This window comes from Lissotriton vulgaris, chromosome 6 (genome assembly GCF_964263255.1).
Source record: "Lissotriton vulgaris chromosome 6, aLisVul1.2, whole genome shotgun sequence".
Classification (NCBI taxonomy): domain Eukaryota; kingdom Metazoa; phylum Chordata; class Amphibia; order Caudata; family Salamandridae; genus Lissotriton; species Lissotriton vulgaris.
Window position 1 is genome coordinate 1,393,826,447 of NC_141694.1, and position 23,670 is coordinate 1,393,850,116.

The following is a 23,670-nucleotide window of genomic DNA, read 5'->3' on the forward strand; positions in this document are numbered from 1 at the left end:
CGAAGAAGCTGGATACTCTTATTGTGTATCTTACAATCTTCCTCGACAAAGTTCTGCTGTTTGTGGGCAGCCTCACCAACAGTTACTGGTCCCCTGGAGGTCTACAAATGAAAATGTTCTAACTTTCTGTATGTTTTTGGAAAACATCTTCCGCTTAGTCATTGATAAAGCTTGCATATTTTCAGTCGCGGCTCCTAAAGGCAAGTTTTCCCTCCAGGTAGAGGTGACTAAATCCCAAGTAATTTTATGTTTGTGCTATAATACTCCCTTCTCTGGATTGCTCCCAGACATTCAGGGGAGTTTACTAGGGACCGTGTCACACTCCAGCCAGTGCTCCAAAAGGTTCCAGTTCTATCTTCTCCAAAGTGGTCAGTTCGATTTTCCACATAGGACTGAGCCTGTCCCCTCTCAGTTCTCCCTTCATGCAGCTCCCCACATAACTCCTTTGTTCTGCTTCTTTGAAAGGTCCAGTTAGGTTCTGAGAAGCTGATAGTGGAACGCCAGTTTTATAATTCGCACTACCTAATACTTAGTGACATTGGCTAACCCAGTGTCTAAATAATTCTCACTAACCATTTTTAGAGATTTCTCGTTTCATTCTTGTAACCTATCTGGGACTGCCTTGCTCTGGGGTCTTCCAAGATGCAGCAGAAGCCCAATCTTGGTGTTCAGAGCTCCTAAACTTTGAGGCACATCTTTGTGTCATTCATGATCCATCCTCCAAAAAACACTCCTCTTTGCTTTTATATATAAAATCTCCCTGACTTTGAGCAGACACAATATAGATTAGAAGAATCCTTGTTGAAAAGCCTTTCTCAAAGTAGGCTATGCTTAGTATAAATAGGTTTGAAAAGTCAGACCCCAGACTTGTCCTTTGTTATATGATATATGTTCCTGTCCACTCACCGCTCCCACATTGAAAGGTTAATGGTAAGTGGTCAATCCTTCCATTCTTCCTGAAGAGCCATGTCTACTGTATCTGAGCAGGGTGGAATTTCTCACCTCATCATTAGGCCAATAAATGTTCCAAGGTAACTGTTAACCCTGCAGAGCTGATTTAATTACTGCTAAAGCTTCCAAGCATCAGAAAACAGGGTTTTATAAAATCAAATCATATTTACCATGTGTTAATATGTATTTTACTAGACTCAGTTATGGAAAATGTGACTTTGAATCATAAGTAGGGTTTCTAACTAGAAAATGCCAAAGTATGCCTATATAGTGAAATAGCATCTTGCAGCTGACTACAGCATTTTAGCATGGCCACTTTTAAACATTATGTAGTCATCGTGTGAGCTACAAAGCGCACTAAGTGGGAACTTAGATAATGTTAAAAGAACTTTTTTTTACATATCAAATAATATATCATTTGATGTGTGTTGCTGCAGTATTTTAGTCTGCAGCAAGTTAAGCTACAATGGTAGTTCTGAAACCATGATTTAATTGAAATTCATGCGTGGAGAGTAAGTGTGACCTGCAGCCCAAATGATATTTAACGGGGTGTGGTCTTGCCACGAACAGTTTTGTCTGCGTGACTACGGAGCTCCAAAAAGGAGGGGCCCCGGACGGTGACAGGGACATCCCAACTGCTGTGAGGGCACCCAAAATGAGTCCCTGATGTGCCAGCCACAAAGTGGTCCCGCAAACCGACATCCCTGGGACAAGGGATGCATCCGGACTGCGGGTTAAGTGAGAGGCCTGCGGCAAAGCGGGTGGCCGCGACCCACAGTGAGTGGCGGCGCCCATCTTCCAGACCAGCAGGGAGTGGCTCCCACCACACCCATCCTACCAGCGGCCTGGGGGGGTTGAGGTGCTACAGTTGCGCCCCCAACTGGAGCTCAGACACTGCTTTCACCTCAACACGGGGCCACCCAATCCCACCCCCACCAACTGGATCCCTAAAGTATGGCCCTCTCTCTGCTGTGCCTCAGCACAGATCAGTAATAACGCTGACAAATGGGCCGCACGGCTCAGGGGCACACTGGGAGGGTGCTGCTGCAGCTTGGATTATTCACGCCTGGGAGAAAGGGCAGACCTCCTTGAATCTCCCTGAATGCAAGCGGAGCATCGGGCTGCAGCCCGCAGTATGAGCCAACGTTGACCCTGGCTGACTGGCGGTGAGTGTTCTCATCAATCTCTGCTGCCTCAGGCATTCCAGGGGGGGTTGCAAGGCCTACGCCTCCCCTACCCACCTTCACTCTGTATCAAAGAGGCCCCTGCCTGTCTAGAACTGTTACAGCAGGTGCCAGACCAGGTGTCCGACGTGACGTGGGACTGCTTCCCTAGCGGCAGTCCCAACACTCAGAGCACCACTCTTGGTTGAGAGGTGTGCCTAGGGAAAATACCTGCCGCACCCAGCCACTGGGTATCAATAACTGCCTTGCAGATCCCGCTGCTCCCACCAACTCATCATTAGGGCAGAGGTACCCCGGATAAGGACACCAACCCCTGCTGCCTTACTCTCTGGTGACACCGTCCTTAAGCTACTCTACCAAGGGGGCTGAAAAGGTGCAGTGTCTCACCCCTTATGAGCCTCCCATTGCTTTGAAGAAGCGCAGAACTCAAATTGCAGCAGTCTCCCTGTTTCTGCCTTTCTGATTCCATGAGAACCCTAGCACCCTCTGCCTGCTCCCCCGTGGATTGCCTCTAGACATCCCTAAGGCCTAGATCAGCCCGGGACGTGGGCTGCGGAAATGTGTGCTTGAGGCTTGCTCAACAGCGCACAGTCTTCTTACTTTTCTACTCCGCCTTCATCCCTATTGTGGATTGGGGGGACTACCTCTGGACTGTAAACCACATGGGCGCCAGACGGGCCCCCGCTCCTAATACCTCCTGATCCCTGCTCTGCACCCCTACTGACCTAGGGAGAGTGACTGCAGTATCTACACCACACAAACCTGGTGGATTAATGAACAGTGCCCAGAATACTACCCTCCTGGAGCCCAGTTCCTCAACTGCTGATATGGCTGCCACATCAGATGCCACCATGGAACGCATACTACTTGAAAGTTCAGCAGTGGGCTGCAGACTAGAGGGCATGGAGACCACTATCTCCGTCCTGGTTACTGAAACCAAATCTATTAGAACTGACATAACAGCATTCCATACCTGCATTGAGGACCTGACCCAGCGGGTCTCCACACTAGAGGATCGCCTCAATGCTACACTGGATAGAGACCAGGAACTCTTGTATCTTCACAGCAAAATCATTGATCTGGAAGACAGAAGCTGGAGGGAAAACATTCGCTTCTTTGGATTCCCAGAAAATTCCTGAAGGATACACTCCCAGTACTCACAAGTCTGATCTTTGACCCTCCTTTGGAAATGCACAGGGCCCACCATTGCGGGGAGATGCCGCTCATCCGCAGACACACTTTGCCTGCTTCATACGCCACGAACATGCATGTAAACTCATCATCGCAGACCGTACTCATGGTCAATACTAGTACAAGGGACATGAAAACCAGATTGCCGCAGATTTCCTCAAGGAAACAAACGAACATCGCAAAGCCTTCCTTTCTCTGAGGCCCACCTTCAGACAAATTGACAATAAATATGGCCTCTTTGATCTGGCGTGCTTCAGCATCACCAGGGACAATTACTTGAAGGAATTCTTCGATCTCGAAGATCTCTGTTGCTTCCTGGACAGTCTTACCCCTCAGAACATAGACACACACATCTCTGCTCCCAGAGACAATCCTGCTCTACTGTCACTGACACTTCCTGCACCCTCTAGAGAGCACCGTCGGAACTCTGGAGGATCCTGTAACAAGGGAAGTGACCCCGACCGGGCCGCCCGTTCCGTGGGAGACAGAATCCAGACTCTTCATTTAGTGGTGGCATTAGCACAGAACCAAGGCAGAGACAAATCCCGGTCCCCTCTGAAGCCCACACACACAGAGGGGAAGGCGTCCTGAACATGGCATATCATTTTTTTTATTTATTTTTTTTATTAATTTTTTTTTTAAATATATTTTTATTGCAGGAATTAGCCAAAATTACATGTCGGACCAGCAATACAGTTACAGGAATAAAATAGTAGACACATCCGATCCCCCGTGAGAAAACGTCATGGGTACACAGCCATTCAGCCCACAACCCAAGGGTCGGGCGGCGAACACAGGTGGGGATCTGATAGAAGGTCGAAGCTGGTCCGGATAATCCCACGGGCGTCATCTGCTTTTCTAGATCAACCTACCAAAAAGGCAAAAGAAACTCCCCCCCAACAACCCAATGATTCAACGTATTCCCCCCCCCAACCCCGCCATCAGTGTGTAGTAGTGTGTGTAGGAAGAGCCTATGGGAAAAACCCCTGATGACTATATTCATATCCGTATCGTGAACGGTTATCGGGACTCAGATTGTGCTGCATCTTCACCCTCGGAATCGCTGGAAGCGCAATAATCTCTAAGGGCCTGCAGTAATGTCTCCCATTCCAGTGCTGATTCTAGCGCTCTCTCGTTGTGCTGCCGCCTAGCTAATTGGTATCGCAGAGTGCTCTCCCCCGCAGCCCATTTCAGAAGTTCGCTGTGCCACCTGGCTCCCGTCGGACCAACTCTTGCCTTCCAATTCCTGGTCATCTCCCGTTTAGCGAGGATAAGCCCCATGTTAGACCTGGCACCTTGGCGTGAGTTTCCCTTCCACTTTTTGCTGATGTGCCTCCGATGTTTTGCTGGTTTTCCGATACTCAGGGCACTGCGCCACGGCTGACCCGTGCCGCAGTGCAAGTGCTCCCTACTGTAAAATATACATGCGATTGATGTCCATGATTGGTTCATTGGATTTACTGTTAGTCCCTAGTAAAGTGCACTAGGAGTGCCAGGGCTTTTAGATGCCAATACTGCTAGTGGGCCTGCAGCGCTGGTTGCGCCACCCACAGAAGCAGCCGTAAGATGTGTCTGGGGACTGCCACCGCAGAACCCGCGTGCAGTCTCGTACTGTCATGCCGGCTGGGCAAGTGCAACCACTTGCCAGCCCCTGAACCTTCCCTTGACTGCATATTAGTCACCCCTCTGGTAGGCCTGCGGGCAGGGTGCATTGTAGGTGTAAGGTAGGACAAGCCCTGATGTGTGTGGCATGTCCTAGTAGTGACTTACAACTAAATTCGTATTTCACTATTGAAGGCTACCTGCTCCCGTTAGGCCAGACTGAGCTGCTGGAATTATTACACCCTATAATCCCAGCAGGCTCAAGGAGCATGGTAGCGAGTCGTGTTTAGTATGCCTGAACTCAGGATGATAAAATATTTCTTGTAGTCAAGTTTATTTTAGTATCCTGTGTTTGCAAAAGCTACTTTTAGAAAGTTAGCATTTGCTTGCCTAACCATTTCAGCCCGCCTCTGCTGGTATGTGTATCTGACTGTCTGGGATGTGTGAGTGACAGGGCTGGGGGGATGACAGGTGGTGAATGCGCAGATTACACCTTAGTGGGAGGTAGGAGTGGCTCTTGACTCGAACTCTAGCTGTGCTCTGCCACCACAATGCTGGCTCCACCCTCCTGGGGAGCGACTGATGACTCAGCCGACACCTGGCCCAGGACGGGCGAAGCCCCATCAACAAGGTACTTCTGGCTGCCCCTGTCCGCACAATGCTGGCTCCACCTCCTGTGGGGCGTCTGATGCGCCTGCCCCTCACACTGAAAGCAGAAGCCGGAGTACACCCACCGGAGTACTCAAGGACTGAAAGTGGCTATGCAAAGGCCCCCCTGGCCGGCGAGAACAAAAGAAATACCGTATAAAAGAAGGAGCCCTGCTCCTTGAAAGTTAGATCCTGTTTGGGCTACAGAAGGAACTCTGCCCGACGAGAAGGACCGTGAAGGACAAGGAAGAGTGCTGTCTCTTGCCTGTGTCTGGTGCCTTGCTGCCGAAGGAGAGGAAAAAGGAAAGACTGCGAGAAGACTTTTGCTTGACAAGACTTTGTGCCAAACTCTGCTGAAACGATCTCCAAGGGCTTGCTGCTGAACTTGCCCCCTGACCAGCGCCCCAGGACCAGTGGGCGCTACACCCTGAAGAAAGCGGCTGTGTGTGCTGCTTATCGCTGCAGTACTGACAGAGGGGTCTGGGAGCGCTGGGCAAGCCTGCCACGCTCCCCGTAATCCAAGGCATCGATATCCTCCCGAACACCGTGACCGGGACCCAAGGCAACAGCGAGAGCAAAGTGAGGTCCAGCCGCCGCTGGCCTGAACACCGTGACCGCACCTGCACCGGGAACCGAGAGCAAAGCGAAGGAGGACCCGTCCGGTCCAAGCTCCCGAGCTGACTGTGCTTCGAGCCGTCAGCCCCCCTGCAAAGACGGACAACCGCCCTGTGAGAACCCCCCTCTGGTCGGTATCCTGCCCGACAGCCCAGCTGTGAGCGCGCAGCTGCAACCGGCCCTTGGCTGGGTACGTCCTGCACTTGGGGACCGTACTGCCACTGGCCGCCACCACAACAGCCGCCGCCTCCCGGGTTGGAGAGAACGCCGAAGGAAGGACCCTGCCGCCACCGAACACCGCTGCCCCGGATGACCCGTGAACTGCTCGGCTGAGAGCCGCAACGAACAGCGACCCCGGGAAGGCAACGCGACGTGGGACAGCTCCCCTGGAAGCCTCCTGCTCCACAAGAACTTTGTTGAATTGGGCAGAAGGCCCTAAAGAACGCTTATTGCTGGAAAGAACTGTGGCAACACAAACTTAAGTAACCTGGAACCGCTATCGAAAGTTGACAACTGTATTTACAAGCCTGCTTGAAATCTATATAAAGATATATATTTTTACAGAATACAGTTTGGTGTCATTGTGTGGTGGGTTGGTTGTGATGGTGTAATATTGCAGGTGTTTAACCCTATGTGCCCCAAAGATTAGCCTAAGACTGCTTAAGCCACACTACCTAGAGGGTAAGCAGAGGTTGTCTGGAAGGTAACCCTCAGCCCTGACGAGGAAGAGAGAGTCCCTGCTTGTCGCTAGTGTTACACTGCGCCAACTAGAGCCTCCCCCTTCCTACATTGGACGCAGCGGTGAGGATTTTCGAATTTACACTTGCAGTATCTATACCTTAACTGCTGACCATTGCACAGTGATTACAGTCCAGTTACTTAGCCACAGACTTTGCTTTTGAAATCTTGCCGAAAGAAGATTCCGAGTGTGGAAACCATGCCGGGCACGAAGAGCCTGGATGGAGCGGAGTCCACGACCTCTGAGATGTTGGAGGTGGAGTGGGACGCCACAAAGCTGGATAAATACTCCAGAACGGAACTGAAGTTTTTTTGCAAAGAACTCAAGGTTCCACACACCGGTTGCAAGAACAAGCCACAGCTCTACAAGGCCCTGAAAGCCTGGATAGAGTCCAGAAAGGCCCCGGAGGATCAAGATGCCCTCGCGGAGCAAGACACAACGGAGGAGCAGAATGCACCTGTGGATCTGGTGGATCTCGAAAGGCAAGACAGCGTGCACAGCTTTGGTAAAGGCCTGTCGCCAGAGGAGCTGGCAGACAGGAAAGAAACAAGGAATCACGAAAGAAAGCTGGCAGAATTAAAAATCCAACTGGAGCTTGAAACCAAAAGAATGGCGCTGGAAGAGCGAAAGCACCAAATGGATTACGAATTGAAAATGAGGGAGATGAGTCTAAAGGAGAGAAACTTGGATCATCCTCCCTCTGGTGGCAGCACATCGCCAGTGCAGGTAGAGTCAAGAGTGCACATTCCAAAAGATGTAGTTAAAGAGTTCTTTAAGGGGGATGACATAGGACAATGGTTTAGGGCATACGAGGTAGCCATGTCCTCCCACCGGGTCCCTGACAAGGATTGGGGAGCGGGGTTGTGGGGAAGGTTCCTTAGCGAAGGGCGAGATACCTTGCTAGATTTGCCCGTTGAAAATCAGAGATCCTATTCCCACATGAAAGAAGCTTTAATGAACAGGTACGGGCTTACCCCTGAAATGTATAGACAGAAGTTTAGGGGATGTACTAAGCGGCCTGGGAATACGTATGTGGAGTATGTGACTTATTTTTGCAGAGCACTGGATGTTTGGGTGAAGGGTAGCCAAGTGAATGATTTTCAAGGTCTCTTTGATTTAATTGCATGGGAGCACTTGTCTGATCACTGTTTTCCTGAGTTACGCCAACACCTGATCGATAGCAAGCTGTCCAACCCGAGGAAGCTTGCTGAGGAGGCGGACCGCTGGCTCAGCACCAGGGTCCACAAGGGTCCAGTGGGAGACTCCGCCAAGAGTGGGCAGGGTCCCCAGCAGAAGAGTGGGGGGGACAAGGGAAAACAGAAAGGGTTCCAAAAAGGCCCCCAAAGTAATCCCCAAGGGGACCAGCAGAAAGGTTCTCAGCCTCCCCCACCCCCAAAGCAGAATGGGGCCCCGACAGGTAAGCCTGTTCCAAAGGGGCCCTTCAATTGTTTCAAATGTGGCGAGCCTGGGCACATATCCAGTGACCCCAAGTGTCGCCTGTTTGGAAAACCCGCACCCACTGGTGCTCCACCCCGTCAAGTGACTAGTGTTCACTTAGGAGAAGAAGTGATGGTCCCGGGGGGTGGAGATCCCGTTCACATGACCCTAGTCTCGCTAGGAGACAGTGAGATGATCCCTACAAACTACCTGCCCTCTAACACTAAGAAATATGGGCAGGTAGTGATCATCAATGGTAAGGAAGCTGAGGCTCTTAGAGACACAGGAGCCAGTGTGACTGCAGTGAGGCAGCACCTGGTGTCTCAAGAGCAGGTTGTACCCCATGCCTACTGTAGGGTTATCAACGCTGATAATTCAGAGTCAGTGTCCGATGGCTCAAGTTCCCTTCGAGTGGGGGGGGGTCTCTGGTACTCTGCAGGTCTGTGTAAGGAAAACCATGCCTGTTGACTGTTTGCTAGGGAATGACTTGGAGCACTCCCCTTGGGAAAAGGTGGAGAAGACGACTCACCTGCGGATGGTGGGTCTGCCTGACTGGGCGTGCGTGACCACCCGGTCAATGGTAGCCAGTAGGGGTGATCAAGAGGTCCTGGGGCCTGAAGGAGAGGCCCAGGAACCGGCCTTAGGGAGAAGGCGCAGGGGGCGCGGGAAACCGGCCCCTGAAGTTCCCACGGTCCAGGAGGAAGCAGACCCTGAGGGGGATGCTCTGGAGCCTACAGGGGAACAGATTGCTGAACTGGGGGACCTGCCTGAGCTGACCCATTGGCAGCAAGAAGGAGGACCCTCCAGGGAGGAATTCTGCAAGGAGCAGAAAGAATGCCCTTCTCTCATGGGTATGCGGCAGCAGGCTGCAGACCAGGCCAATGGTGTTCAGGCCAAAACACATTATGTGTACTGGGAGAACGACCTCCTGTATTCAGAGCCTAAGGCTGCTGAACCTGGGTCAGCCCGTGTGCTGGTGGTACCCCAGAAGTTCAGAGCCTTCCTACTGGGTCTGGCTCACGATGTGCCTTTAGCAGGACATTTGGGGATGGACAAGACCTATGGCAGGCTTGTCACCCACTTTTACTGGCCCCAAATGCACAAGAGCTCAGATGCTCATTGTAGAACCTGTCCGACTTGCCAGGCAAGTGGGAAGAGCGGAGGGAGGAACAAGGCTCCCCTCCAACCCTTCCCTGTAGTTGGTACGCCATTCCAGCGAGTGGGTATTGACATCGTTGGGCCTCTGGACCCCAAGACAGCCATGGGCAACAGGTTCATCCTGGTCTTGGTGGATCATGCCACCCGGTACCCTGAAGCCATCCCTCTGAGGACAGTGACGGCCCCCGTGGTGGGACGTGCACTGATGGGAATTTTCTCACGAGTAGGATTCCCTCTAGAGGTGGTGAGCGACAGGGGGACCAACTTCATTTCCAAGTATATGAAGTCCCTTTGGCAAGAGTGTGGTGTAACTTACAAGTTCACCACGCCTTACCATCCCCAAGGTAACGGGTTGGTTGAGAGATTCAACCGAACCCTGAAAGGCATGATCATGGGCCTAGAAGGTCCGATGAGGCGTAAGTGGGACGTCCTCTTACCATGCCTGCTCTTTGCATATCGCGAGGTACCACAGAAGTCCCTAGGGTTCAGCCCCTTTGAGCTACTGTACGGTCACCCCGTGAGAGGACCACTGAGTTTGGTAAAGGAAGGCTGGGAGCAATCTCCCAGGAAACCTCCCCAGAATGTATATAGCTACATGCTGGCCTTCAGAAACCAAACCAGGCGCTTCAGACAACTTGCCGAGGCAAATCTGGAAGCGAGCCAGGAGGAGATGAAGCGGTGGTACGACCAGAATGCCACTCTGGTCGAGCTTCAGCCTGGACAAGAGGTGTATGTCCTGGCCCCGGTGGAGCCCTGTGCCCTTCAGGATAAGTGGACAGGCCCATTTGAGGTTGTGGAGCGCAAGAGCCCAGTGACATACTTGGTGGACATGAAGACGCCCAGGAACCCTTTGAGGGTCCTACATGTCAACCGCCTCAAGCCCCACTTACGAAGGTCCGAAGTGGGCATGTTGTTGGCAACCGATGACGGAATGGAGGAGGAGTCGGAGCCTCTTCCTGACCTCTTGGTGGTCTGTGAAAAAGATGGGTCAGTGGATGGAGTTAACCTCTCACCCACCCTGACCACCGAACAACAGGAAGACTGCCGCCAGTTGCTGGGGCAGTTTCCAGATCTGTTCTCCCTGGTTCCGAGTGTCACAGATTGGTGCGTCCATGATGTGGACACTGGAGACAGCTTACCTGTGAAGCATAAGGCTTACAGAGTGACTGACAGGGTCCGGGCCTGCATCAAGGAGGAGGTCTCCAAGATGCTTGCCCTTGGGGTGGTTGAGTCTTCCAGCAGTCCTTGGTCCAGCCCCGTGGTCTTGGTCCCAAAGGCTGCTGCGCTGGGAGCCACACCCGAACTCCGGTTCTGTGTGGACTACAGAGGACTCAATTCAGTCACGAAGACTGACGCGCACCCCATCCCCAGAGCTGATGAGCTCATTGATCGGCTAGGGGCTGCCCGGTTCCTCAGCACGTTTGATTTAACGTCGGGGTACTGGCAGATCGCCTTGACCGATGGGGCAAAGGGGAGGTCGGCATTCTCGACACCAGATGGGCATTTCCAGTTCCGGGTTATGCCATTTGGAATGAAGAATGCCCCTGCCACCTTTCAGAGATTGGTCAACCAGGTGTTGGCTGGACTGGATGAGTTCAGTGCCGCCTACCTGGATGACATCGCGGTGTTCAGTGGCACCTGGCCAGAACACCTGCGACACCTCTGGGAAGTGTTGATGGCCCTGCGCAGAGCAGGCCTCACAATCAAGGCAAGCAAGTGCCAGATTGGGCAGGGCTCCGTGGTGTACTTGGGACACCAAGTGGGGAGTGGCAAGGTAGCACCCTTGCAACCCAAAATCGAGACCATCCTGGCTTGGGAACCCCCCAAGACCCAGACGGCAGTGAGAGCCTTCCTGGGGCTCACTGGGTATTACAGGAGGTTTGTCAAGGGCTATGGCACGATCGTGACCCCCTTGACAGAGCTGACTTCGAAGAAGCAGCCCAGGAATGTGATTTGGACTGACACCTGTCAGAAGGCTTTTGACACCCTGAAGACTGCCATGTGCACGGCGCCCGTGCTCCTGGCTCCTGATTTCTCCAAGGAATTCATAGTGCAAACAGACGCTTCAGAGCATGGTGTAGGGGCTGTTCTTTCACAGATGACTGAGGAGGGCTTTGACCAACCCGTAGCCTTCATAAGTAGGAGGTTGCTTCCACGGGAAAGTAGGTGGAGTGCAATAGAGCGTGAAGCATTTGCTGTGGTCTGGGCGCTGAAGAAGCTAAGACCCTACTTGTTTGGGTCTCACTTCCGAGTTCAGACGGACCACAGGCCCCTCAGATGGTTGATGCAAATGAGGGGTGAGAACCCGAAACTGTTGAGGTGGTCCATTTCTCTACAGAGTATGGACTTTACGGTGGAACACCGCCCTGGTACAGATCACGCCAACGCTGACGGTCTGTCCAGATTTTTCCGCCTTAGTGATGTGGAACTCCCTGGGGAAGGGTAGTTCCCCCCACATTTCAGCTGGAGGGGACACATGTTAGACCTGGCACCTTGGCGTGAGTTTCCCTTCCACTTTTTGCTGATGTGCCTCCGATGTTTTGCTGGTTTTCCGATACTCAGGGCACTGCGCCACGGCTGACCCGTGCCGCAGTGCAAGTGCTCCCTACTGTAAAATATACATGCGATTGATGTCCATGATTGGTTCATTGGATTTACTGTTAGTCCCTAGTAAAGTGCACTAGGAGTGCCAGGGCTTGTAGATGCCAATACTGCTAGTGGGCCTGCAGCGCTGGTTGCGCCACCCACAGAAGCAGCCGTAAGATGTGTCTGGGGACTGCCACCGCAGAACCCGCGTGCAGTCTCGTACTGTCATGCCGGCTGGGCAAGTGCAACCACTTGCCAGCCCCTGAACCTTCCCTTGACTGCATATTAGTCACCCCTCTGGTAGGCCTGCGGGCAGGGTGCATTGTAGGTGTAAGGTAGGACAAGCCCTGATGTGTGTGGCATGTCCTAGTAGTGACTTACAACTAAATTCGTATTTCACTATTGAAGGCTACCTGCTCCCGTTAGGCCAGACTGAGCTGCTGGAATTATTACACCCTATAATCCCAGCAGGCTCAAGGAGCATGGTAGCGAGTCGTGTTTAGTATGCCTGAACTCAGGATGATAAAATATTTCTTGTAGTCAAGTTTATTTTAGTATCCTGTGTTTGCAAAAGCTACTTTTAGAAAGTTAGCATTTGCTTGCCTAACCATTTCAGCCCGCCTCTGCTGGTATGTGTATCTGACTGTCTGGGATGTGTGAGTGACAGGGCTGGGGGGATGACAGGTGGTGAATGCGCAGATTACACCTTAGTGGGAGGTAGGAGTGGCTCTTGACTCGAACTCTAGCTGTGCTCTGCCACCACAATGCTGGCTCCACCCTCCTGGGGAGCGACTGATGACTCAGCCGACACCTGGCCCAGGACGGGCGAAGCCCCATCAACAAGGTACTTCTGGCTGCCCCTGTCCGCACAATGCTGGCTCCACCTCCTGTGGGGCGTCTGATGCGCCTGCCCCTCACACTGAAAGCAGAAGCCGGAGTACACCCACCGGAGTACTCAAGGACTGAAAGTAGCTATGCAAAGGCCCCCCTGGCCGGCGAGAACAAAAGAAATACCGTATAAAAGAAGGAGCCCTGCTCCTTGAAAGTTAGATCCTGTTTGGGCTACAGAAGGAACTCTGCCCGACGAGAAGGACCGTGAAGGACAAGGAAGAGTGCTGTCTCTTGCCTGTGTCTGGTGCCTTGCTGCCGAAGGAGAGGAAAAAGGAAAGACTGCGAGAAGACTTTTGCTTGACAAGACTTTGTGCCAAACTCTGCTGAAACGATCTCCAAGGGCTTGCTGCTGAACTTGCCCCCTGACCAGCGCCCCAGGACCAGTGGGCGCTACACCCTGAAGAAAGCGACTGTGTGTGCTGCTTATCGCTGCAGTACTGACAGAGGGGGATCACTGAAATAATATCTACTACCAAAATATCGAGTTCCCAAAATATCGATGACAAAATATCGAGGGACATAATATCGACTTTCTATCTTCACTAAGGTAAGTACAAAAATATCGACTTTAAAATATCGAGTGTTAAAAATATAGACTGTCAAAATATCGATTTTTTTATGTCTTTAAAATAAGTTAAAACTATTATAATATTACATATATTTAATATAAACATTGTTAAAATTATTAAATAAATGTAACATTATTACATAATTAATGTACATTTAAAAATTAATAATAATACTACATATATATATAAATACATGTTATTAATAAAACATATAGAATATATTTACCGTGGCATAGCAAAAGGTTTAAATTTAATGTAACCACTCCAGTGGGTGCTACATTACAGAGATCATTGGATAGCGTAGGGGTAAAAATTACTATTCCAACTCCAGTGGGTGCTACAGTAGAGAAAGTGTACGCCTGTACCCCAAAAACCCTAAACTGACCCTGAACGCTAAAAATATCCCTGTACCCCAAAAACCCAAAACTGACCCTGAACCCTAAAAATACCCCTTTACCAAAAAACCCAAAACTGACCCTGAACCCTAAAAATACCCCTTTACCCAAAAACTGAAAACTGACCCTGAACCCTAAAAATACCCCTTTACCCAAAAACTGAAAACTGACCCTGAACCCTAAAAATACCCCTTTACCCAAAAACTGAAAACTGACCCTGAACCCTAAAAATACCCCTTTACCCACAAACTGAAAACTGACCCAGAACCCTAAAAATACCCCTTTACCCACAAACTGAAAACTGACCCTGAACCCTAAAAATACCCCTTTACCCAAAAACTGAAAACTGACCCTGAACCCTATAAACACACAACCCGCTACAGAAAATAAATTTAAAAAAATTAATTATTTATCAATTATTTATTTTAAATTAATTACCAATTATATTTTAAATATTTACCAATTATTATTTAATTAACAATTACATTAAATTTACATAATTAATTAATTATAATTAAATTACTTCCCACCCTATTCCCCTATAAACACACAACCCGCTACAGAAAATAAATTACTAAAAATTAATTATTTATCAATTAATCATTTTTAATTAATTAACTATTATATTTTAATTAATTACCAATTATTATTTAAGTAACAATTACATTAAATTTACATAATTAATTATTTATAATTAAATTACTTCCCACCCTATTCCCCTATAAACCCACAACCCGCTACAGATTTATATTACTCAAATATTATTAAATATTAATAACTTACCTTATTTTCGATATTTTTGTTGTCTATATTTTTTCTAGTCTATATTATGTGTAGTCTATATTTTTGATTCGATATTTTGTCTATTCTAGTCGATATTAGTCGATATTTTTGTTGTCTATATTTTGTCTAGTCTATATTTTGTCCAGTCTATATTTTTTACTCGATATTTTGTCCAATCGATATTTTGGACTCGATATTATGTCTGTTTACCGACAGAGGGGTCTGGGAGCGCTGGGCAAGCCTGCCACGCTCCCCGTAATCCAAGGCATCGATATCCTCCCGAACACCGTGACCGGGACCCAAGGCAACAGCGAGAGCAAAGTGAGGTCCAGCCGCCGCTGGCCTGAACACCGTGACCACACCTGCACCGGGAACCGAGAGCAAAGCAAAGGAGGACCCGTCCGGTCCAAGCTCCCGAGCTGACTGTGCTTCGAGCCGTCAGCCCCCCTGCAAAGACGGACAACCGCCCTGTGAGAACCCCCCTCTGGTCGGTATCCTGCCCGACAGCCCAGCTGTGAGCGCGCAGCTGCAACCGGCCCTTGGCTGGGTACGTCCTGCACTTGGGGACCGTACTGCCACTGGCCGCCATCACAACAGCCGCCGCCTCCCGGGTTGGAGAGAACGCCGAAGGAAGGACCCTGCCGCCACCGAACACCGCTGCCCCGGATGACCCGTGAACTGCTCGGCTGAGAGCCGCAACGAACAGCGACCCCGGGAAGGCAACGCGACGTGGGACAGCTCCCCTGGAAGCCGCCTGCTCCACAAGAACTTTGTTGAATTGGGCAGAAGGCCCTAAAGAACGCTTATTTCTGGAAAGAACTGTGGCAACCCAAACTTAAGTAACCTGGAACCGCTATCGAAAGTTGACAACTGTATTTACAAGCCTGCTTGAAATCTATATAAAGATATATATTTTTACAGAATACGGTTTGGTGTCATTGTGTGGTGGGTTGGTTGTGATGGTGTAATATTGCAAGTGTTTAACCCTATGTGCCCCAAAGATTAGCCTAAGACTGCTTAAGCCACACTACCTAGAGGGTAAGCAGAGGTTGTCTGGAAGGTAACCCTCAGCCCTGACGAGGAAGAGAGAGTCCCTGCTTGTCGCTAGTGTTACACTGCGCCAACTAGAGCCTCCCCCTTCCTACACCCCAAATCAATAAATTTACTCGAAATTTTATTTTTAGGGGTATGCGGGAACCAGTGTAAGAGCCCCACCGCCGCGTCGACTGATAAAGATCTCCCCGTTACCCTATTCAGAGTATCCTCTATCACAAGCCAATAGGAGGACAGCGCCGAGCAGGACCACAACATATGAAGGAGGTCCGCCTCAGGCGATCGGCACCTGGGGCACTCTGCTGAATCCGTGGCGAAGTACTGCTGAATCTTCGCCGGGGTCAAATAGGCTCTGTGGAGTATGTAAAAATGAACTAGTTGGAATCGGGCATGACGTACGCCCTTCCAGGCTCGGCGCATGAGTTGTGACCAGGTCGTCTCTGGTATCTCTTTCCCTATGTCGGCCTCCCAACAAGTCCGCAGAGTGGCGAGGGGGGGTAAGCCCTCGTTAACCAGTCTGTTATACAGGCACGTGACTGTCTTGATCGTCCCCGCGGACATCATAACATACTGGCACACCGGAGACGTAGGCGGTTCCTCTAACCCACTTTTCCAGTGCGCCTGAATCGCTCGGACCAGAGCCGTGTGCAAGAGGAAGTCGCTTCGGGGAACATCGAAACGGTCTAGGATCTCTTGGAAGGGCAGTAACACCCCGTCCTCATAAAGGTCCCCCACCAATTGCAATCCCGCGTCCTCCCACTGCCCTAGGCGTGACCAGTCTCCCACGTGAGGCAGGGCCGTCAGCATCCCCAGCGGTATTTCTGGTGCATACGGAAGCCTTAACTGTCCCCGGGCGTGGGCGCGATTCCAGCATAATCGAATGGTCTTTTCTTCGAGCGTCAGGTCCTGCAGGGCCAAACGTTGCCGCAGTGTGATGAAGGAGATAACATGCCTGGGCATCTCTGTGCCGCTCCCAATCTCCGGGCCACGAAACTCCCTCGCGACCTCCTGGGTGAAGGTCTGCAAATGCGCCGCCAGGTAATATTTCTCAAAATCCGGCACCGCGAGGCCACCCTCAGACTTTGGCCTCATCAGGGTCTTGAGAGCCACTCTCCGGCGGCCCGAACCCCAGAGGAATCCCACCACCATGGATCGCAATAGCCGAAAGGTGGCCGGCGGGATCCAAATCGGAAGCGCCCGAAAGTAGTAGAGCAACCGGGGGAGTGCCACCATTTTCAATAGAGCAATCCGCCCTGCCACCGAAAGCGGCAGGGTAGCCCAAAATTCCATACTACGACGCAACACGCGAGTACAGCGGGCTATGTTCCCATCCAGGAGGTCGGTGGGGTCGTGGTATATGTATACCCCCAGGTACTTGAAGCAGCTGGGTTCCCACCTAATTTCCCCACTGATGTCAGGTCTGGGCGTTCCCCTGCGAACCGGGAACAGACAAGTCTTGGCCCAATTCACCCGAAGGCCCGAGACCTCCCCAAAAGACGTTAGTGCCGTCGCAGCCCCATTCAAAGCGGCATTCGGGTCCTCGAGGAAGAGCAGCAGGTCATCAGCATACAGCGAGATATAATGCGGGCCGGATGGTGTCCGCAAACCGCTGAAAGAGACCCCGGACCGGATCAACAGCGCCAGTGGCTCCACCGCTAAGAGGTCAACGTAGTGGAGTAGAATTCAACCGGAAGGCCATCCAGGCCCGGGGTCTTATTCCTCGCCATCCCTTTAATGGCACTACGGATTTCTCCTAGTTCGATGTCGGAGCCCAGAGCCTTCGCCACATCGGGCTCCAGCGTTGGCATCTCTAAGGGTTGCAAATACTCATCAATCAGGGCGGGGACTCTGGCCGAGTTACTGCGGTACAGCTGTTCATAGTAGCGCTGGTAGCAGCCTAAAATCTCTGGCTGGGTGTGCACCTCAGACCGCTCCGCCGTGCGCATGGACGTCGTTAGAGAGGTTCGGCGTGTGGGATTGGCTAGCCACGCTAACAGCGCGCCCGACCTATCTCCCTCCGTGAGCAACCTAGTGGTGTAGGCCTTATAATCGAAGCCGCGCAGCCTTTCGACTTCCGCCGCCACCGCCTCACTTGCCGCCGCCGTACGCTCCTGGAGTTCAGGATGACCGGGGCGGCGAAGTTCCATCTCACGGAGCTTCCGATCAGCCGTGGCCAAGTCATCAAGGATGACTTGCCGCATGCCCACTTTTTTAGAAATACAGTAGCCCCTGACCACTACCTTAAAGGCGTCCCACTCTGACGCTCTCGATCCCGCGGTGCCCCCATTGGACGCAAAATAATCCGAGATTTTGTCCTCCAGGTCCGCCTTAAAGACTATGTCCTCCAAGATCTCCGGGCGCAATTTCCAGGTGGGCACACTAGGGACCCCGGGAAACCAACGGAAGTCCACTAGGAGGGGGTTGTGGTCCGAGATGGTCCTGGTCAAATATTCAGAGCGGACCGCTGCGGACACCAACTCTGCTGATCCCAGAAGCCCATCCAGTCGCACGTGCAATTCATGTAGGCCAGAAAAATAGGAGTAGTCTCTAGAGTCGGGGTGCTGCGCCCTCCAGATATCCGTGAGCCCCCAGTGCGTCTGCCATTCCTTCCTCCCTTTAGCCACTCGGCGGACTGGAGAGTCCGGGAGGGGGGGGGTGCGAGCGGTCGGCCTCTACGTCTACTACTGAATTAAAATCACCACCCAGCAAGAGGGTTCCCGAGAGAAAGTGGGCCAATGAACCCGATAACCCGGAGAGGAAGGCAAGCTGGTCCACATTAGGTGCATAAATACAGCAAATATTCAAGTCCCTACCCCCCAGTGTGCCTGAGATAGCCACGTAGCGACCCTCCGGATCCACCACCGATTTCGCAACCTGAAAGGGAACCCCAGCCCTGATCCATATTAGCGCCCCCCTTGCGTAAGCTGAGTATGAGGTGTAGAAGACCTGCCCTCTCCATCTACGCTGTAGCGCCGCCCCTTCCGCCTTGGTGAGATGAGTCTCCTGCAGCAGCGCTATCTGCACCCCTCTACGCACTAGATAAGCGTGCACCTTGTGACGTCTAGACATTGTGTGAAGCCCCCGTACATTCCAAGTGATGCATTTCACATTAGCAATTTCAGCCATTGTCCCATACTGTCTGTCCCGGGCTTTCCCACCAAGGCTCCAACAAAGAACAAGCGACAGTCAAGTCAACACTGATGGCGGCCATCTTCCCCAACAAAGACCCAACACCCGTCTGAAACAAACCCCCTCCCACCCACCCCAGAACAGGACCCAAATAGCTCCATCTAGTTCCCATCCAAACCATGTCTCCAACAACCCCCCAATCCCCGACTAATCCTGCGGTCGCCACCGCAGGGAAGCCTTAAGGGCTAGGTGCGGGCTGGGCGCCAGTAATGGGCCTTCGAGTCTCGGACTACCGAGACTAAATTGAGCCCAAGTCAAAAAAAAAAGCGACAGCTCGATCGGGGCCCCCCCACACCCCCATCGGATCATGTCACCAATCGCCTCCCCTACCACCCCCGCTGCAAACCCCCACCCAAATGGAAGTAGCTCACCCAGTCATCCCTGCCCATCCAGCATGCCCTCAGCCGAGTCTGGAGTAACCACTGGCAAGTGAACACTATCGGTCTCTGATTCCTCCGTGTCCGTTTGCGCCCCCTCGCCTCCGGGTTCCGATTCTTCGACAATGGGGCCGCTTTGTGAACCAGACAGATTAGACACCATCTCCAGTACTCCCCGCCGCTCCGCCATTGTCTCCACAGTCGAAGGCTTGCCTGGTTTGCCGCGGCGGCTGCGGAGTCTTTTGGAACGACGTTGTTGGCCAGGTTCCATAGCCAACTGGGATGATGAGCCGAAACCATCTTTGCCGGCCCTATAAAGTTCGAGCCAATTACAGACTTCCTCCGGGGAATCAAAGAACTGGGTTTTGTCGTCAATGATAATACGGAGCCTTGCAGGAAAAAGGAGTGAGTACTGGATGCCCTCGCTCCGGAGCTCGCGCTTGACCACCAGGAAAGAGGTCCGTTTACGTTGGGTCTCATACGTGTAGTCCGGGAAAATGTTCACCTGGCTATTCTCCACCTGATAAGGGCCGTTATGCCTGGCGGCATTGAGGATAAGGTCTCTGTCCCGAAAATGCAATAAACTCGCCACCACCGGACGCGGGGCGCGGCCCTGTTGCGGCGGCCTCGCCGGCACCCTATGTGCCCGTTCCAGGGTGTAGAAGGAGGACAGACCCTCCGGAGCCACCGTGTCCCAGAGCCAAGCTTCCAAGTAGGCCACCATGTCGCCATCCTCGATCTTTCCGGTAGGCCTACCACCCGAATATTGTTTCGTCTGTTACGCCCTTCAGCGTCCTCCGCCCGTTTTTCCAAGGCCTCGATCCGGGACAGGGCATCCTTCATTGTCGCGGCCAGGGTCTTCTGCACTGGCTCCAGAACCTTCACTGAGCTCTCTACCTCCTTAACTCTGTCCGAGAGCTTGCCGTGGTCTGCCCTGAGGAGGCCCAAGCTCGTCGCAACCTGGGCGATGTCTTGCTGTAGAGCCGATCGCGTAGTTGCGATCGCCTCCAGGACCCGGTCAAATTGTTGTTGTAGGTGGGGACCACCAGAGCTCTCCGGGTCAACTCGTTGATCCTTATCCGGCGCCTCCGTGTCCGAGGCGGCCGGGGTGGTCCCTTTGGCCCCCCTCGGTTTCCCCATGGCGGTTGAATCCCGTGGAGGAAAGCTCGTCAGAGGCACTACCAAGTGTGGACGTCGACTACGGCACTCCTGGCACGCGGTCGTTGTGCAGAGGGCCGTCGATCGTCGTCGCCAGGGCCCACTACTCCTCCGACTCTTCGGGCCGTGCCACCGCCGTGTCACCGGAGGCCAACGAGAGGGAGGCGGGGACGATCGGCGCCAGACTGGGTAGGCCCGCCTGGCCGAAGAAGACCTTGAATGAGAATCACCAGTGCTGCCGGAGACTCTGTGGTGCCAGGTCGCTGTGCTGCCCATGAAGTGCACGGGGCTCCGGCGAGTTCAGGCACTCAGTGGGGGGCAGCCGGGTGTGTCTCGTGGCATCGTCCTTCCACTCAGGGCCTCCGGTCATCCGTGAGCTGCTCTCGACGAAAATTCGACCAACAATCCGTCTGGGGATGGCCACCGTGCTCAGATCCTTCCAAACCATCAACCAGACCAACGTTCCTCGGGGATATAGGATGTAGAGAAGATGCGCGGAGCCCTGCTAGGCTTCCACGGGTCTGGGGTCTCGACAAAGCCATCAAGAAGGTCCGGGCGCCATCTTGGGTCCCGCTCCGCGGTCCCCGTAACTTCGCTTTTCCGTCGGAACAACCGGTTTTCGAGTGTCACCGGGCGTCCCAGCAGGTCCCCTCTGACCCGATCTTCAGTTTGCGGGGGTCGGGGTGCCCCGCGGTCTCCGATCTGCAGGATCAATGTGGGCTCAGTCCCGGAGCCGAGCTCTCAGGCGACCATCGCCATCGGCATCCAAGCCACGCCCCCCCTGAACATGGCATATCATGACTCTGGAGTGTATCTGCAGCACCGGGACCGTAACGTTGGGAACCTGCAGAAGACCCAGATGGCTGAGTGCCAGCTTTGCTACTCATAAGCCTATTTTGTTACATGCTAAAATGCTCTGTTTTATTAATGTTTACTCACCATTTGCATACATATTGTTTATGCATCATTATGTACATTACACACCGTGGCTTATTTGCCAATGGATGCTGCTCCCCCACCCGATTCGATCCTTCCCACACTGGGCATTATTCTCCATCCATCCCAGTGCTGAGCTTGTCATTCTCAGCTCCAGTACCTTGACCTGCTCCGCATTATATCTGCCCCATCCCTCACTGCAGCATCACCCTCTTCCACACTACGCTTCCCCCCCTTTTTCCTCCCTAGCCATTTCTAGCGACCATGCCTCACACTACCACCATAATGCTCCCCAGACCCAGGAGACGAGGGTGGGGTACCACCCCCACATATTTCCCTTGCACCACCTTACAGCCCTAAACACCTCCTCTCCCCCCGTCTGGAAACCGCCCTGGACCTGTAATGGACTAATTTGTCTCACACTCCCTCGGTCAGCCACCATCCCCTGAACAGCCTTGATAAGTCTTGATCAGACCAGACACCTGCCATGCCTTACCTGCTTGGGCGAGCTCCCGGTCGACACCAGGGCTCCACAATTCTGTCCCATACCACCCCTTGCCTCCCCCCTTCTTCCCTTGAAAATTTTCTTGCCACATGATCAGCATTGGCACAGTCACCAAGCACTCATACGGAGCCCACGGCCCCAGAACTACCACCTCGGATCATTGCCTACACTACTGATTGTGCCTCCCTTTCCCCACCCTTCGCTGAGCCAAGATATGCTCTATACAGGCACACCTCCCTGCTCAAGCAGACCCTGAGAGCCTCCCAGTAATCTCCCCCACCAGTATCTGCTGTCAAGACCCCCTTCTTCATCTCCTGTCCCGTCCGCATGGTCAGGTTGGTATACTTCATCACTGTTGCACAAACGGGCCTCCACACCATCTTAACATAGCCCGCAAGCCTAGCCCCACAAGCTTAGGATAGCACAGCGCGCTAGCCTTATCCCTTATCTTGCCTCCCCCTCTCTCTATCCATCCCCCTTGACCCTTTCTTTGATGCCTATACCAACTGACCCTGGTGGCGCATCCCTGATATCACTGGGTGAAAACTAGTGGCCTCTCTGCCTACGCGACTACCTCCCTCACAGCCCACCCCAGCTACTGGCATCCCCATCCCTCGCTTTTTCCATTTACAGTCTATCCTTCTCTCTATCCCGCTATCTTCTTTTACATCTTACTCACGACCCCCTCGTCTTATATACCATATCCATCAACACCAATCCCCTGCCCTTGTAGCTCCCTTGCTGCTGCACCCCCCTCCTGCATCATCTTACTCCCTCTCCATGCTGACCCTGGCACAAAGATGCCCGGACCCCGCATGGACACCCTAGAAGACACATGACATCACACACTGCCTTCACCCCACACCTGCTATGAGTCCTTCCATTGAGTGTGAATGGCCTTACTCACTACATAAAGTGGAAAAGAATATTCTCCTACTTACATATGAAAAAAAGGACATTGCACTACTACAGGTGATGCATCTCGAAGCCTTGGAGTCTGACAAACTCCAGCGTGAATGGGTGGTAGAGTAATTCACAACAGCCATGTGGGGTCGACTGCCAATGGGGGGGTGGGTCATTCACGGAAATGCTGAGTTACAATTTTCTATCCCAAATCAATGCCTATCACAGTTATAAAAGCATGGTCCTATCAAGTCAGATGATATACATTTGCCAAGCTCAAAATGGGAGGCAGATACCGCTGCGTGGGGTCGGCACATGCTCCTATGGGAACCAAACGTTCCTTTTTCCTTCAACAAAACCGGCTACTTGTAGAGCGCCTAGCTACCTCAAAGTTGGAGACTGGAATCTGGCCTGCAATGCTAAGTTGGACAAGACAAGACCCTTAAACAAGGGAAATGAAGGTGATAGGACCCTGCTAGGTGATATAGCCCTGGATCATGGCCTGGTAGACCACTGGCGACTCTGCCACCCCGCCGACAAGGAATACACATTATTATACCCAGTTCATGGACCCAATCTAGGATGGACTACTTCCTCGTATCCCACCCTTTGGTTACACTTGAAGGCGAATCTAGCATCCTGCAAGCTGCCCTCTCCGATCACACCCTGGTCCTAATGACCCTGTCCTGATGAACCTGTACGTGGGCCTCACCTCCCTGGGCCACAAGCCTTGGCGTCTTAATATCCAGAGATACTGTGCACTCACCTCTCCATCTTCCTGCTGACCAACAAGGGGTATG